The sequence below is a fragment of the Amphiura filiformis genome, chromosome 13 (assembly GCF_039555335.1).
Source record: "Amphiura filiformis chromosome 13, Afil_fr2py, whole genome shotgun sequence".
In the NCBI taxonomy this organism is placed as follows: Eukaryota; Metazoa; Echinodermata; class Ophiuroidea; order Amphilepidida; family Amphiuridae; genus Amphiura; species Amphiura filiformis.
The window spans coordinates 39,532,279-39,548,649 of NC_092640.1; the positions used below are offsets into that span (position 1 = coordinate 39,532,279).

The following is a 16,371-nucleotide window of genomic DNA, read 5'->3' on the forward strand; positions in this document are numbered from 1 at the left end:
AGCAGCATTTTATGCAGGCGTCACTCTGCAGCCTGGACCCACCCTCCTCAGGTCATCACCTTTCTTCACCTGAGCCAATTATTTGTAACATCAGGATTTCACCATCACTTCACATACTTTACAAAAAGCAAAGGCAAAGCATCACTCTTATCAGCAAATGTGTTAGTCCAGGCTTCACCCTTTGAAATATTTCCATAGGTGAGGCTTCACTTTTGTAAACCAACTATCATTGGGGATTTATAGGAAGCATGGCGACAGGTAGTGGATACGATGTCACATCACCAGAAAACACAAATTACTAGTCAAAGCTTCACACCTTTCATGATTTGTAATAGGTAAAGCTTCACCCAATGAAGAACAAAGAACGTCAGGACTTCACTACACCAACAAATAGGTCAGGGTCAGGCTTAGGCGTCTAATAGATGTCTATATTTGGTGACCTCTGAGGAGGGTGGGTCCAGGATGCAGAGTGATGCTTGCATTACGCCTTTTTGCTGTTCTATAGCCCCAAGGAAAGACGTCTATATAGGAGGCATACGGTCCAGACCTCATTAAGAGAACTTATTACAATTACCGTGTTGAGACGCGAGCGAGAAGAACACGTGCAATTGATGATGGTGAAAACATCATTAATTACATTGGCAAAAGTGTGGCTGAATCTGGGTCCAATTGAAATTGATTACTTACTCCTCTTTTAGCTACAAGATTCTTGTCCCTCGAGTATTATATCCTACCATAAGTAGAAATATGTGACCTTTTAGTCCATTTTCTATTTATTTATTTTTATATGAATCACTATACACAATGCTCTCACCATTGACGCGCGACCTTTACAAATAGTGTATGAAGAACTATATTGCATTTGCCTAGTTAACATCACTGTGTGAAAAATAACCGGCCAATATTTTAACTATTCTCCAAACTTCTAGGAAATATATTTCTCTAACATGACCTAAAATTAACAGCTAGGTTAGATGTTCAGAAGGGGTTGCACTTTCGTAGAATATGAGTGAGAGCAAAGCGTAGCTAGCTCATAGCTAGCCAACTCCCCCGTGTTAATTGAATGGAGATTTGACCGAAAATATTGAGCTATATTGGTAACGGACCGCTCCGTTCTGAAGGATGCCACAAAAAACGGTAGAAGCTAAATTTAAACTATTCTATGAAATTCTAGAAAATATAGTTTTGTAACATGTCCTAAATTTTTAGCTAATTTAGGTGTTTGGAGAGGGTCGCACTTTTGTGTTTTAGGAAGGATATGTAAACGACAGATAACACCAAAAATATGAAGAAATTATTTCCAAACCGTGTTAAGTCAACAATCAGTATGTTGCTCATTTTCAAGAATGCTGGTTAACAAAAAGCAGGGCATTGTCTCATTTCGTGAACATAGGTGCACATACCATTGTTTCCTTCCGTTTCCTTTATAATCGGTTACCCAACTGAAGCTGTAATACCAGCTTTATTGCGATATCGCACATTGAAAACAGACACATGTGCACAACCAGAGAAGATCCGATTTAATCAGTTGAGCGTTTCAATGAGTGTTATCTTGGTTTAATAGCTTTTAATGGGGTTTAAGTCCTGCAAATGTCGAGATGAATTCTACTGTAGACATGACTGCATCATGTATGTGATTACACGTTGCAAACTGCCCTACTAGTAAGTAAGACCCCTAAGAATTCAACAACTAAGACACTGCCCAAAGAATGTGCAAGTTTGGGATTAAAGATGTTATGTTCATTGCAACTTATAGCCCTGAGCCAACAAAAACAGAACACATGTAATAACTATTTATTTGTAACCTGTATACTTGAGTCATGTGGGTCATCATGACTTGTTAAAGCTCACGACTCTTCTGCCATCAACGCAAGGCGGAGGACACAGCACAATCAATCGCTTCTCACCTTTGTTTCAAGCGGAAATGTTATAATTCAAAGCACATATGAAGACCTGAGCGCAAGAAGACCGTAAGTCCACTTGGCCCCCAACATGTATACACTAAAGTTACGCATAGTTTCTTAAGGTTTTATAATGTTTATAACATGTTCCAGGGTGAAAACATCATGAAAGGTTGTGAAAGATTTGTTTTGGCCCCTGAACATTCATAAATTACTATTTATGAAAAACTAAACGCTCTACCGGGTTGTCTGTCATACGTACAGCCAAATGCTATTTGACCCACCAGATTGGTCATCACCAATAGTATGGTTGATTGATTTATTACCCCATTTTCAGCTAAAACATTGATAAAATAGTACCGATTTGCACATCGCGAAAATTTGGTGTTGATGTACTCTAGAAGACAGAATGAGCGTCATCGCAAGGTGATATTCATGCAACTTCATGTATTAGGTATATTCAAACTTGCATTAAGCTCTCTTTAAAGGTGGTGAAAGTTGCACAATCCCAGTGCTCTTAGGTTTTTATTTAATTCCACTTACGTAATTTCAGTAGCTTATCTTAGCGTCTAGATAATATAAAGGACTCAATCGATTACAAAACAGTAATGCTTTTAAAGTTATTTTTGTCATTTTACAACGACATCAGACTTCACTATAATCACGTGTGTCATAAAAAGTGGCAAGAAGGAGTGGTATTTATTCCACTTATTCCTATTTTAAAACTACACTCGTGCAATATGACCTGCGCACAAAAACACATTCTCCAACCCCAGGTATGTAACTAAAATTAATCATGTCGGTCTATCGTGAAGCTATTTTTTTATATTGAAAGTAAAATTAAACTTCGACATTACTTGTTTATTTATACCGGAAGCGCTTTCATAGAAACGACTAGAGACAAACCTGATCAGGTGACATCACATTCGATAAGTTACCATTTCCACATGTTTAAAAATTGCATTACTTGTCAGCCATTGGTTCTTCTTCAGAGTGACAAGATGAAAGAAATAACATACACATTTAACTTTCTAAAAACTACTTGCAAATGTCAAAGCAAAGGTGTAGTTCATCTATTTGCCTTCCATGTTAGTTTAGACTCAGACCTTTTGAAAAGATTTGACGAAAGACACACTTGACTTTAAATAAATGGGAATAAAAGCTTTGTAATAGGGAATTAAATGGCTAAAAGTCCAAATATAAAAAAAAACATCATCCAAACATTTAAAGCAAACACTACAACCTGCACATCGACCATGTTCTTCGCAAACGCCTTTATTTGACTAGTACCGACAAGCGCGCAAAGAAATTTGAAAGAAGATACTAAAAACATACATGGGTGGCAAAGATGACCAATAATTTGTATTGGTCATTGTCCGGAGGCGGCTAGTGACTATCCTAGTCAGCCGATGGTTTAACTCTGATGTTTTTCTTAGAAACGGCTAGAGACCAACATGATCAGGTGACATCACACACGATAAGTTACCATTTCCACATGTTTAAAAAATACTTGTCAGCCATTGGTTCTTCCTCAGAGTGACAAGATGAAAGAAATAACATACACATTAACTTTCTAAAAACTACTTGCGAATGCTGTAGGTGGAGTTCAGCTATTTGCTTTCCATGTTAGTTTAGACTCAGACCTATTGAAAAGATTTGACGAACGGCACACTTGACTTTAAGTAAATGGCAATAAAAGCTTTGTAATAGGGAATTAAATGGCTAAAAGTTCAAATATAGGAAAAACATCATCCAAACATTTAAAGCAAACACTACAACCTGCACATCGACCATATTCTTCGCAAACGCCTTTATTTGACTAGGTCGGACAAGCGCGCAAAGAAAGTTGTTAGAAGATACTAAAAACATACATGGGTGGCAAAGATGACCAATTATTTGTATTGGTCATTGTCCGGAGGCGGCTCTTGACTATCCTCAATATGAAACATACGATGGAGAAAGGCAAATATTTAAGTTATTTTAAGTATTTTCGACTTATAACTAGCCCTCTAGATAATATCCAAGCAATTCTACAACGAAAGAGATAAAATCAAAATTTGCAAGATTTTTGGTGTATTGTTAAGAATAATCCTTATGATGTATTGGTTTTTCTGTACATATCAAATGAAAAATATCAGCGCCAGGAAAGAAATTAGGTAATCCCCATGTTCCGTACGTATTAAAAGAACTACTTCAAAAAGTAGGTTACCTTTTTTGATAAATTATCTTTAAATAGATGTGTGAATTCTTGAGTCAATTAACTTTATGAAGTGAATTAGCAAGCACATTCATATTCTGCCAGCCATAAAAAAATTTGAAGGAGCTAGTCATTCAGGTGCAGTATGATCTAGGCTTCCAAAGTGTCAATCTTGAACGTCAGTGATATTAAAACAAATTAATCTTCAAACACTCTTCACACTCCAATTTTTGACCGTTTGAATGCTTATTTGATCACTTAATTCAACGAGATGGTTTATTGATTCCTAACACTCAACTGAAAACTAGCGACGTGCAAACAGAATCGGTCGAGTCTGTTTACAATGTTTAGCTACTTAGATCACTTTTTATACAGAATTAAACTAGGGTTTGCTATGACATTAGGAGAAGCCATTTCAGTGGTCATCAAATAAGCTATGCTTATACATCTAACGCGAAATATATACGACAAAACAATGTTTGTTCTTGGATTATTTGTTCTTCATTACATGTTCAATTCTGACATGTTTCTAGCAACTAGCAGCTTTTTCCTTTGTAAGCGAAAATAATCTTAATTTATACTTCAATCGCTAGGTAATGACTAGTTTGTATAAAAATAACAAGTATGTTAATTCCAATTTCAAATTACGATTTTTGAATTACCAAGCATTTGAGCGCAATGTCTATTCAATTTTACGTGAAAGAAGTATCTGAAACACTTGTTGATTAGCTTATCTCTGCAAATGTAACAATAGCTACAGCATAGTATACGTACTTCAAATATTTCAGCGGTGGCCCTGCAACGAGTGACAATGAAGAATGTGTTTGTTAAGAACATACATATTAAAACAGTCCTTTACACCCTGAGGGACGATCTTGCCCCACCCTTGCACAACCCAGGTTGATTACGCGCCTGCTTACAACTACTTTGGCAATTACGTGATTTTTTTCAAGAAAAACGATACGACAGTTCGCTATGTAAAATAGATAGCAGAAACTGAAAGATTCAGAACATCTAAAAAGATCAAATGTGTGCCAGTAAAGCAGAACAAAGCTTGCAATGAACAATTACTTCATCAAGCCAGACAACCTAAAGCATAATTGAGATTCCTTGTATGAGTCTCCTTCTTGGATATAGGAAACCAATCGCCGACGGCCAATCAGCGAATGGACTCTGAATACAGCCCGTCAAATTTGTTTAACTTAAAACATCGACCTACATACGGCAATGGTAAAAATAGTCGCACGGTACACAGCTATTACGAGCTGTTGATTGTAAATGAGCCTCCAAAAAATTCTGCAAACGCGATTACACGAGACATTGAAGTCATATATAAAACACTTGATTCGGTAATATGGTGATTTTATGGGTCATTGTATTCAGTGCTTGAAACAATGTTTATTGTCCAGGCCAATTGACGTCAGTAGAACACATTTCATCTGAGCAGAATTGTGTATGAAGTAGCTGCCTTTATTACTTAAAACAAATTGAACCACATGGTCAAAATCCAAATCTCGCGGGGTGTGTAGAATATTATTTGCGAGATCAGGGCAGCATTTTCATAACTCCAGAAAATATAAAGTATAAAAGATAAATACATTACTTCCTCTGACGTGAGATTTGTTTGTATTCCTTTGTTTATTGATTTAATTGATTATTAAAGTGAAATTTTATTCTTTGGATTGTTTGAAACAATCCTCTATATGGACTGTGGTATAGAATATGGATTCCAAAGGTTATCATGACCCAGATATTTTCAAGAACATAATTTCAGAGAAAACGTTCCCTGTCAACAGCGGTAAAATGCTGTTGATTGACAGATTGATGACCCTCTACTTCCAGCGGACGTTGACAGTGTCCTTTTTGTCATCTCAGACAGCGTTTTAAGTAGTAGAGAGTCTTAAATCTTGGATAGTTCTATCCTTCATTTATGAATTCTCTCACGGTTGCTTGATGGCATGTATAACTTCGTCATTTTTTAGAAAAGGCGAACAATGATGGCGCTATTTATCTTAAATCGTGTTTTCATCATTACAACAGGTAGACTCTGGTATAATGGCATTAAAACATCAGAGAGTAACAAATAGCAAGGACATTTTCAAAAACCCTATTATCACGAAATGTAAGGAATAACTTATATTATTTGGCTAAATAAATGTAAATAGCGCCCTCAATGTGCATACATATATACACTTTCTGGAATAGAAGTCACCGTAAAAGGCTGAAAAGCATGAATCAGTTGAAAAAGAAACAGAAATCCATCTTAACGATAAATAAAAATATATGTAGGCCTATTATTAATGGGATGTTTTGTTAGAAAATTTAATAAATGATCACACCAAACAACCATGCTACTAGAAATACCGCCTAAAAGGACAAAAAATTACACTGGTAACGTTACCAATCACTCAATCAACAACATTAAACCGCTGAAATTTGATTTTTTTTTTGTATTTCATATTGTGTACATCTAAAAATAGATCTGGCAGCTATTACAAATGGGGCCTTCTTGGAGTAAGACCTCGACCTATCATAAGGCAGCCATTTGGTAAATACAGTTGACCTTGTACTTACGATTTGAAGCACTTAATAAGGGACAAAGATCATGTATTGTTAAAAGGTTTTTAAAAGAAGTAAACCCATTTGTCCATTGAAGGCTAGTTTTCACTTATTTTCTAACACAAAATTTGACACAGAATTACAAAACAAACATTTTGCTTTCTCATAAATTGTTCAAATCATTAAACGTTTTGTTAAAATGAACATAGGCAAACTGATTATAAAATTAATTTTAATGTTGAAAGGAAATATTTAAGTGTTGGCAAAGCAACGTTAGCTTGGTGTCTTAAAATAATCTCGTATAAATTAATACAAGTAATCATATATCCAAAAATAAAAAATACCAAGTGGAATTATGAAAATAAATGAATAATTGTGATATTTAAACGTCCTGTTTTGGTCTCTAATGTGTATCATGTTATTTTGAAATGCATCCGGTTTCAAAATTATGTATTTGATTTGTTAAGAATATTAATCTATTTCCGTGATTTCGTATTAAATTTTTCTAAGTTGTACTTATGCATACAAAACATTTCAAAACAAATGCAGTTAAATATTGAACGTTTGTTATTTGTTGACTTTCCGCTCTCGCACAAGGTAAACGAAGGTTGTCATCAATAGCATTGCCACAAATTACAGACAAGGTTTCTATCTGTTGATAAGCCTCAAACCAATCAAATATCCATACATCAAGATTACAAATATGACGTTTTGATGACAAGGATTGTTATAACGTAAAAACCAATAGTGCATTTTGATAGTTGGAAGTGATTGCTGTAATACTCCGCAGATTACCTATGGTAGATGTTTGCCGTGCGGGTAATTAGTTTAGGTGTTATGAACCACAGCAACGTTAGAAGTAAAATCCGTGGAAATTTAAAAATAGTAACAACACAAACGCGTAAATATTGTATTTAAAATAGTGTTTTTTTCTCTGAGGGCTTATAGAGGACCAATATTTGTATTCAAAAATTACTGTCCTGCTTTCCCTACTTTATTGTGTATTTGTATAGTGTTTTTTTTCTACAAAAGCATTGAATTTTACTTTGCTAAACGATTAGCAAGCGAAAGCTAGTATCACAAACAATCACTCAAATGTCGGTGCAAATAAATTATGTGACCCGTTCTGAGAAATTCAGGAACAAGTCGCATTTTTGACATTTCGTGATTTGAATTAAAATGTAAGCACTAGACGGTAAGCTTTAAAATGATACCAAAATTATATAAATAGCATCAATACATTTCAAGATGTGCCGATTAGTTTCCTGCCTTGAAGAGGATTGAATAGTGAGTATAATAGTTCAACTGTTAATTAATGATTAAATAAACTCAATAGTCCCACAGTCAAATACCATGAAATTAAGAATTCTAAAATTTATGGGAATGTCAGCTTAAAGGTCTTTAACTCAAAAACATGCCTGTCGACTTGTTCCGAGTTTTGTTGGAGCTGGTCACATATACATTACCAAAGTCTACCCTGCTTTCTGAGTATAAACCTTGCGACTGATATATCACACGTTCAAGAATAACCATAAATTTGAAACGTATTTGAAACGTTCATGAGTTCGGCTTATTGCAAAGCATCTTCAACAAAACAGTAAGAAAATCTCTGAGTTATCTAAATATTTGGAAAGCTGTGCTTTTGTCTATATAAACAGCTGTGTAAATATAAAGTGATTCTGTATCGGCATTAAGAAAAGTAGGTTACAACAATAATGAAGACCTGAGCGCAAGAAGACCGTAAGTCCACTTGGCCCCTTAACATGTATACACTAAAGTTACGTATAGTTTCTTATGGTTTTATAATGTTTAATACATGTTCCAGGGTGAAAACATCATGAAAGGTTGTGTAGGATTTGTTTTGCCCCTGAACATGTATAAAACATTGCCAAACTAAACGAAACAATACGCAACTTTAGTGTATACATGTTGAGGAGCCAAGTGGACTTACGGTCTTCTTGCAATCAGGTCTTCAGTTTTATTTCCGACAACTGCTGTGTGTTCCGTTAAAGAAATAATTCGGGCTTCTGTTTACTTCCATTGAAAATATGCAACAATAAAAATAGATTCTCTCACGTTGCTTTAATTGTGTATAGTTTGCTTTTGCATCGCGTCAATTCATAGATTAAGACAGGCTCGGAATGTGATTCAAAAGCAACATGTCATATTGAGTCAACTTTATTATCCAATTATAAATCGTTCACGGAATAACAATGTTTACTGTCAGCGCTCTTCACCTGTCTTTACCAGCCTAGGGCTCCTGTTTCTTCAAATTGACAACATTGGCACAACACAACGTAAAGGTATCATAAGCTGTAATTTTTCACTACATCACAAAAATGAAAATGCGGCCTTCTGTGGCTCACTAAATATGGATAGCTATAATAGCCATAGATTGGGAACACGTGCATTTATGCTATGCTAAAGTACATGCAATAAACATAAATAAATGGTACAGAGTGAAAAATATAATCAGTTCAGTCATGTGAGATGCAGCACGCACGCCAAAATAATGATAATTTAAATGTGATTCCAAAGTCAGGTCATAAACTTTATCCAAATATTATGTTAACGTCCCATTCAGTGATCCCGCCGAAGTGTAAACAAAATAAAATTGTTTTAACAGCTTTTAAAAAAGTGAAGGATAAGTCATTTAAATTGTCGTTTGGTATTTTTTGAAAGGCAAAATTTGACAAAAAACGAACAAAACGGCAGTATTGACTAAATTGAAGCCCCATTCAAATACAATGTAGCTAATTCATGTCAAATGCCTAATTTTGTCTTAAACACACAGCTTTTGGTAGTTTCGGCTGCACCATTAGCAAGATCACAGTGACAAAGGTACCAAACTCTACCTAGGCAAAGAACAATTCATCAAATTTACTTTAAAAGAGCTGTTGGCAGCTTTTACTTAAAGGAGTATTTCGTGATCCTAGCATCCTCTTTTTTATGACATTTTTCAGTACATATCCACGAAAAAGCATATTCCCAAAATTTCAGTTGATTCCGATTTTGCGTTTGCGAGTTATGCATGATTATGTGTATTACACTGCTCCATAGACAATACGTTGTAATTTCGTTCTGGTGCACCAGAACGAAATTCAAAATTCGCGATATCTTTGCTAAACGAATTAATCTGCAAAAAATATTTTGTACATAAACATTATGTAGCCAGAGTATTCCAGTGATATAAAAATCTCACCTTTTTTTGAGAAAAGTGGGGGGATGAGGCTGTGGATCACGAAATGCCCCTTTAACAATACCGACAACCATTCACTTTTCATTTCTGAGCTATTCTACTGGTGTTGGTTTGGACTTTTCATAGTCAAACTGGTCATAACGAGTCTTTCACTTCCTGACCCTGACATCCAAAATTTCCTAGTTCGGACTTTCTAGTACCTAAATTATGTATTCTCCTGTTTAACTTCCTTTACTTCGCAAATAAACAGCGCAAGAGGGAGCAATTCCCGTTATTGAATATGGCACACTGATTCATAAATATACACCTGTTGTATGTGAAATGCAGGAGCAGCATTAAGATATTAATATTATAGTGTTTCTTATATATACATGGCAACAGAAAACACCCACGTGTTCAAAGTGTCAGCGTCTCTAGCCCTAAGGAAGAATGACTATTGCCACTCAATACGTAATTGCAACGACAACAGTCGTACAAGGATAATAGCACGTAAACGTATAGGCATTAGATTAGAATGTGAACTTGTGATCAGCTGTTTCTTGAAAGTAAAAGTACCAAATCTGAAGTTCGTTTCTGTTAAATTCTAAAAATATCCTTCCAAGTATGTGTAACTATTAGTGCATAGTGTTGACTCTCAAGACGTATCAAGAAATCTGCTACACGGATTTAAACCATCAAACTTTAATATGCATCCCCCAGGACTCTACCAAACCAACACACTATAAACCCCGATATATACTGGACTATTTAAACTTAAGAAGTGGCGGAGCCTTCAGGCCATATTTTTCTAGTTTTGGTAATATATATTTCTCCCTCACAGGGAAAATCATGCACATAGGGGAAAATTAAAAACAATTACAATAAGCCTTGAGATTTCCTGTATTGAACAGTACCTTTCCCTGTGAGTATTGGTTTTATCTTTTTAAATATATGAGCACAAACACCGCTAACTCGGGCACTGATCTGACTCTCCTTAAGATTCTGCTTTATGTTTTCTTATGTACTCGTACGATTGCTTATTAGAAACCATAACCTTGGAATTATGATGGTTTTCCAATTACTTGATTTGTTTAATAAACGTATCAATTTTTGTATACAATAAATACATGTATATACCACATACTGTATAAGATAGGAATTTCTTGAACGACAAAATTATGTAACGATCAATCAATTTGATAATTGACAAGGTAAAACTAATTTTATAATTAATACAATACAAATTAGATTTTCAGATTTTTAGAATGCTACCGCAAATACCGCAATTCGATTAAAATAATTGTATTACATTTGATTTCCTCAAATTAAATGCCGTAAGCTTTCCTTTGAAGCAATATGTGTCTTGATCAAACAAAATGAGTAACATGTCGCAAAATTAGTTTTGAGATACAGCCAACTGAAGTATTAAATTTAATTTCAATTTCATTCAAATTCGGTATTAAAGCTTTCCTTTAAAGCAATTATGTGTCTTGATCAAACAAAATGAGTAACATGTCGCAAAATTAGTTTTGAGATACAGCCAACTGAAGTATTAAATTTAATTTCAATTTCATTCAAATACGGTAAGCTTTCCTTTGAAGCAATATGTGTCATGATCAAACAAAATGAGTAACATGACGCAAAATTATTTTGAGATACAGCCAACTGAAATATTAAATTTCGTTTCAATTTCATTATTATATTTTAGTAACAACAAAATATATCATATCTCATAAATATCAAGTCAAATATGCTGTAAATATGACTAGGATATCTATAAGTTGTAAATCAAACAGTGGGTAAGAATATTCACAGTAACTGAATTTGCTCGACGAATGAATTATTGTAGTTGATCACGACATATATCTTTTTACAGAGTGTCAATCATGCATATATATAACAAATCGTATTCCAATTTTGCTCCTTTGAGGCGGTGATTGAATATTAGCTAGGTGTACGGAATATTAAAGCATAATTCCTCACCTGCTGTTATATTAGCTTTATTTTTTCTCACGAAGGATATTCCAGCACAGAATAATTTCAATTAAATATCTAAATATATCTAAATATCTAAAAATGTTCTAAATATCTTAGAATATCACTTCTATTATTTGAAGTACAAATTTCTCAAATTAAAAGTATTTTGTAAAAATAAAATACAGGGTCAAGATCGATCATTTCAAGCAAAAGGGCACTAGTGACAATCACTATTATTTTTGTTACAAAATAAATGCTAATGATGATGACATTTTTATCAGTTCTGCCGTCGAGTCATTATTAATGGAGGAAATAGGAAAGTGATCCCGCCCGGGAATTAAACTAATTACCTGTGGTTTACGTGACCAGCGCCTTAACCACTTGGCCACGGGAGCTTCATGATTAGGCAGACTGGGAATTCAACCTATAAGCGGTCACTCAACCCTAAATGCATTTATTTTATTAACAGAGTTTTGGTAATTAAAGAAAGATACTTGAATTTAAATATAAAAATAACTAATACTTACATTTCGTGTCCCTTTATGACAAGATCTCGTCTATATTTAAGGTTCCGTAACAAATCTGTAAGTTAAAATAAAAAATATACATAGTTAGTGAATCTACAACCAGCTAATCCAGAGGGCGTCATCATCTAATGACGTCATTCATCCAAAAAGTATCAACAGGCTTTATTGAGAAAGGCAAAAGATATGATTGCCGAAACTGCGTCTAACCTTTGCTCTATTTCACATACTTGCCTATTCTTGTTCTAATAAATGTAAACACTAATCTTTACAGAAATGCATTTTTGTGCTTCTTTGCGCTGCTATATTTACTCTAAATCAGAATAGCCTTGCCAGTGTAATAACCATTTCAATCAGATCCAACACTAGATTAAGACCTCAAACTCCTACTCAGAAAAAATAGGTCAACGAATATTAACCTAGTAATATTCAGAAGTATACACTTGTATGCATATGGATTTACATTCTAAGTCATATCCAAATTGATTTATGTCTTATGCAAACACCGTTACAATTCGTCATTACAAGTTCGAGGAGATTATTACGGTACAATATAATAGTGGTTATCTTTAGACTTTTTGACAACAATTTGCGTTAAGATCGTATCTATGAAATATCTTCGATCAAATATCCTGAGTATAATTTTCAAAATGAGCTAATACTTATTCTTCGCAGGATTATGTATCCTACGTAGTATTGACACGGTTAATATTTATTCTTTTTTCTTATAACTATATGATGTCACGCCTTCGTTTTAATAGTGCAATAAATAACCTGATACATTCTACAATGCTTTGTACAATAGCTGACGAATCGTTATATATGTGACCGTCCACGGCGAATGAGCCGTAAATTCCTCCCCGGTCAATTTTGTTTTATTTCGTGTTTAAAAATAAACATCATAAACTTAAAATGGTATATCATTTGACTTCAAACGATATCCAGAAGCGGGGTTATGGTTTGTTAAACTTTGCTCCTTCAATGAAATTATAGCTTTTTACGTTTTTACATGTGTCTCTTTTTCCACATTGTTGGCAATAAATATCAAACAGTCATAATTGGCGGTCATTTCAAATCATCCCCAAGTCAACGAGGTTTAAGAAAGTTCTCTCATTGTTAATTATTGGTTATGCATACCTGTACAAAATACAATGCCTGGTAAACCACCACTTGAACATGATTTAGCAATATAAGCAAACAAAGACCAGAGCTATTAAAAGTTCTATAGCCATCTAAGGTAGAAGCTTATTATCCACTTCAACAATAGGATTATTGATTAGTTTTTGACTATCGAAATGAGACGGATGTCGGGCCAGCTTAAGTTACCGATGAATATGACCTTCGTTTACACATTTTACACCGTAACTCAGAATACAGTTTAGGGAATTTACGGCTCATTTGTGCTGCCGGGTCACAAATTTGGAACACCTCTAACAAAACAGCATTGAATTTGTTAGTTTCGTTGTATAAAGGGAACCGTCGCTACCTGAAATCATTTATGCACACACAAAACATGATTAGTGTTACTAAGTTGAAAGCAGTAGGATGTAAAGAACGAGTGTCCTACGTCGTATTTTTTTACCATAAACAGGGAACGGATGATTAGAAGAACCTTATTGCATTCCTGGATATGCGTAATTAACATGACCTCCTTTTCATCATCATTTAGACTAGACTTTCATTGTCACTAAGTCTGATAGATCTCTACAGCAACGTATTTTGGAGGAAAAAGTGAACACATCGCTGCGGTTAAGTGTCTATTGTGCATATTTGGGCTACTATACATGTATATTCTAAATCGCGATCAAGGACTAGAATTGCCATCTTAATACAAGATCAATAACACTTTAGTTAAACGTACATAACTCATTAACAACAATAAATCAAGCAAGTTTTCAAGTTAAGTATGTGATTTGTAGAATGAACTTTTGCAAAACATCAATATGTTATTTTTCAATAATATATTGATTTAGATAATGACAATCGATTTTTGTGTGCTTTGACCAACAATACCGCGTCTACCCTTAAGGGTAGACGAGGTATTGTTGGTCGAAGCAACCTAAAAATCGATTTTTATTATCTAAATCAATATATTATTGAGAATTAACACCTTGATATTTTGCAAAAGTTAGTTCTAAAATCGTATACTTTGCAAACTTGCTTAATTTATTGTTGTTAATGAGTTATGTACGTCTTACAAAAGTGTTGATGTTTCAGCCCTCTTTACAACGTAACTCAAGAACCGCAGCACCTATAAAAGTATATCTGGGATATTTTAATTCTTCTACACGCTCGCTATGAATTGAGCAATGCAGTTTTTGCCAAAGCTCACTACCATTCGTAAGATGCTGTGAACTACCCAATCACAACAGTTTAAAATAATTAATAACCTTAAACTAAGGAAGTATGATGTACGAATGAGTGTCCCACGCTGTATTTGTACATCAAACATAAAACAGGTGATTAGATGAACCTCGAGCGGCTAAATAGTTTCTGGATATGCATAATTGACAATACTTCCTTTGCATCATTAGACTAGACTGTCATTGTCACAAAGCCTCATAGATCATGGCCTCACTCTTCTCAGTAGAACAGGAAATACATCAATGATTCATCCTACGTAAGCCTTTGTCTTAGAGCCAAGATGACAACAACATCCTTAGGCAGGAGTTCACGTAACCTTCGCTCCAATTCAAATACTTGTTTTTCCTTACAACTACATGTAGTCAAGGCCTCGTTTTAATCGTGCCCTCAATAACTTGCTGTAACAAACTCAGATGTAATCATGAATTATCCCAACCAGTATACAACTTTTTTTTACCAGTATGCAACTTTATTTTTCACGTCAAATTACTGAAAAATATTGATATATTCCAATATTTTAACTAACCAAATTGAATTGGTCTTTCTCGTTATATGTATTCCATTATCGATACCTAGCTGACTCCAACTAAAGCAGTAGAGCACAGTCATTACCTTTAGATACCTTTAGAAAATTATGTTATATGAAAGATTGTTCAACACTCTATTCGTACCGTAAATATTAAACGGGTGGTTAGACGAACCTTAGGCGTCTAAATGGATTTCTGGAAATGCGTAATTGACATGACTTCTTTTGCATTATTTAGACTATACTGTCATAGCCACTAAGTCTCATAGGTCATGGCTCAAGTAGGAGAGAAAATACATCAATTAATCATCATGGGCTAGCCTTTCCCTTAGACCAAAGACATCCTTAAAAGACAGATAATGATTATGAATAAAAGAAATTCTATTACGGTTTGCATTAGTGGGTTAACCGGATACACGGGGTCATACGAAGTTGCATTCTCGGAGAAGCAGTTATATCCTCTTGGAATTGTTTATAGAATGATGTGGGGTCAACGACAACCTGTGAAGTGTGCTGAGGATTGTGGATCAACGTCTAGGCGTTGTGCCAGTGCAAAATCACAACAAATCACTGCGCTTTTTTTTTTTTTTTCTTCAGTGCCATGAATGCCCTTTCTATAGTCTAGTGCAGTGGTTATAATATTTTGTCATGCTTTTGAAATTTAAATATTTGGTCGAAGTCAAAATATTGTGTGTAATTGTTTTTGGTGTATTTTAAAGTTCTTAAAGTGTTCAATCTTTAAATGCATGTTCAAATTGTATTTTTTATTTTTATTTTATTATTTTTTTTTTTTTTGTAATTTGGCCGTTTGGTCACGATATGTGATAAATTTAAAATAAAATACCGATAATAAACTTTGCTCCAATGCAAACACTTTGGTGATTACTGCTCTTATGCATGTATGTAGGAATCTCTACATCAGCGAAATTTTGATGGGAAGAAAGTGAACAAGACACCGTGGTTAGGTTTCTGTTTTGCCTCTCTGCGCCACTATAAAGACTTTTAGAATATTTGCTTTAAATCAGAATAGCCATGTCAGGGTAATAACCATTTTAATATAAGATATAACACTATATTAAGACAGAAACTGCTCCTCAGTAAAAGCAGGTCAAAGCATATTAACCTATAAGATTCAATATTCAGAA

The 16,371-nt window shown here is 34.4% G+C and overlaps 1 long non-coding RNA gene across 1 annotated transcript in view; it reads right to left on the bottom strand.

Moving 5' to 3' along the window:
• LOC140167286 (uncharacterized) overlaps positions 1 to 16,371 on the bottom strand; it is a 180,843-nt gene that overhangs the window by 73,653 nt on the left and 90,819 nt on the right. Inside the window, exon 2 of the long non-coding RNA XR_011861022.1 lies at positions 12,340 to 12,394. This is a non-coding gene — a long non-coding RNA (uncharacterized lncRNA). The remainder of the gene's footprint in view (positions 1 to 12,339; positions 12,395 to 16,371) is intronic.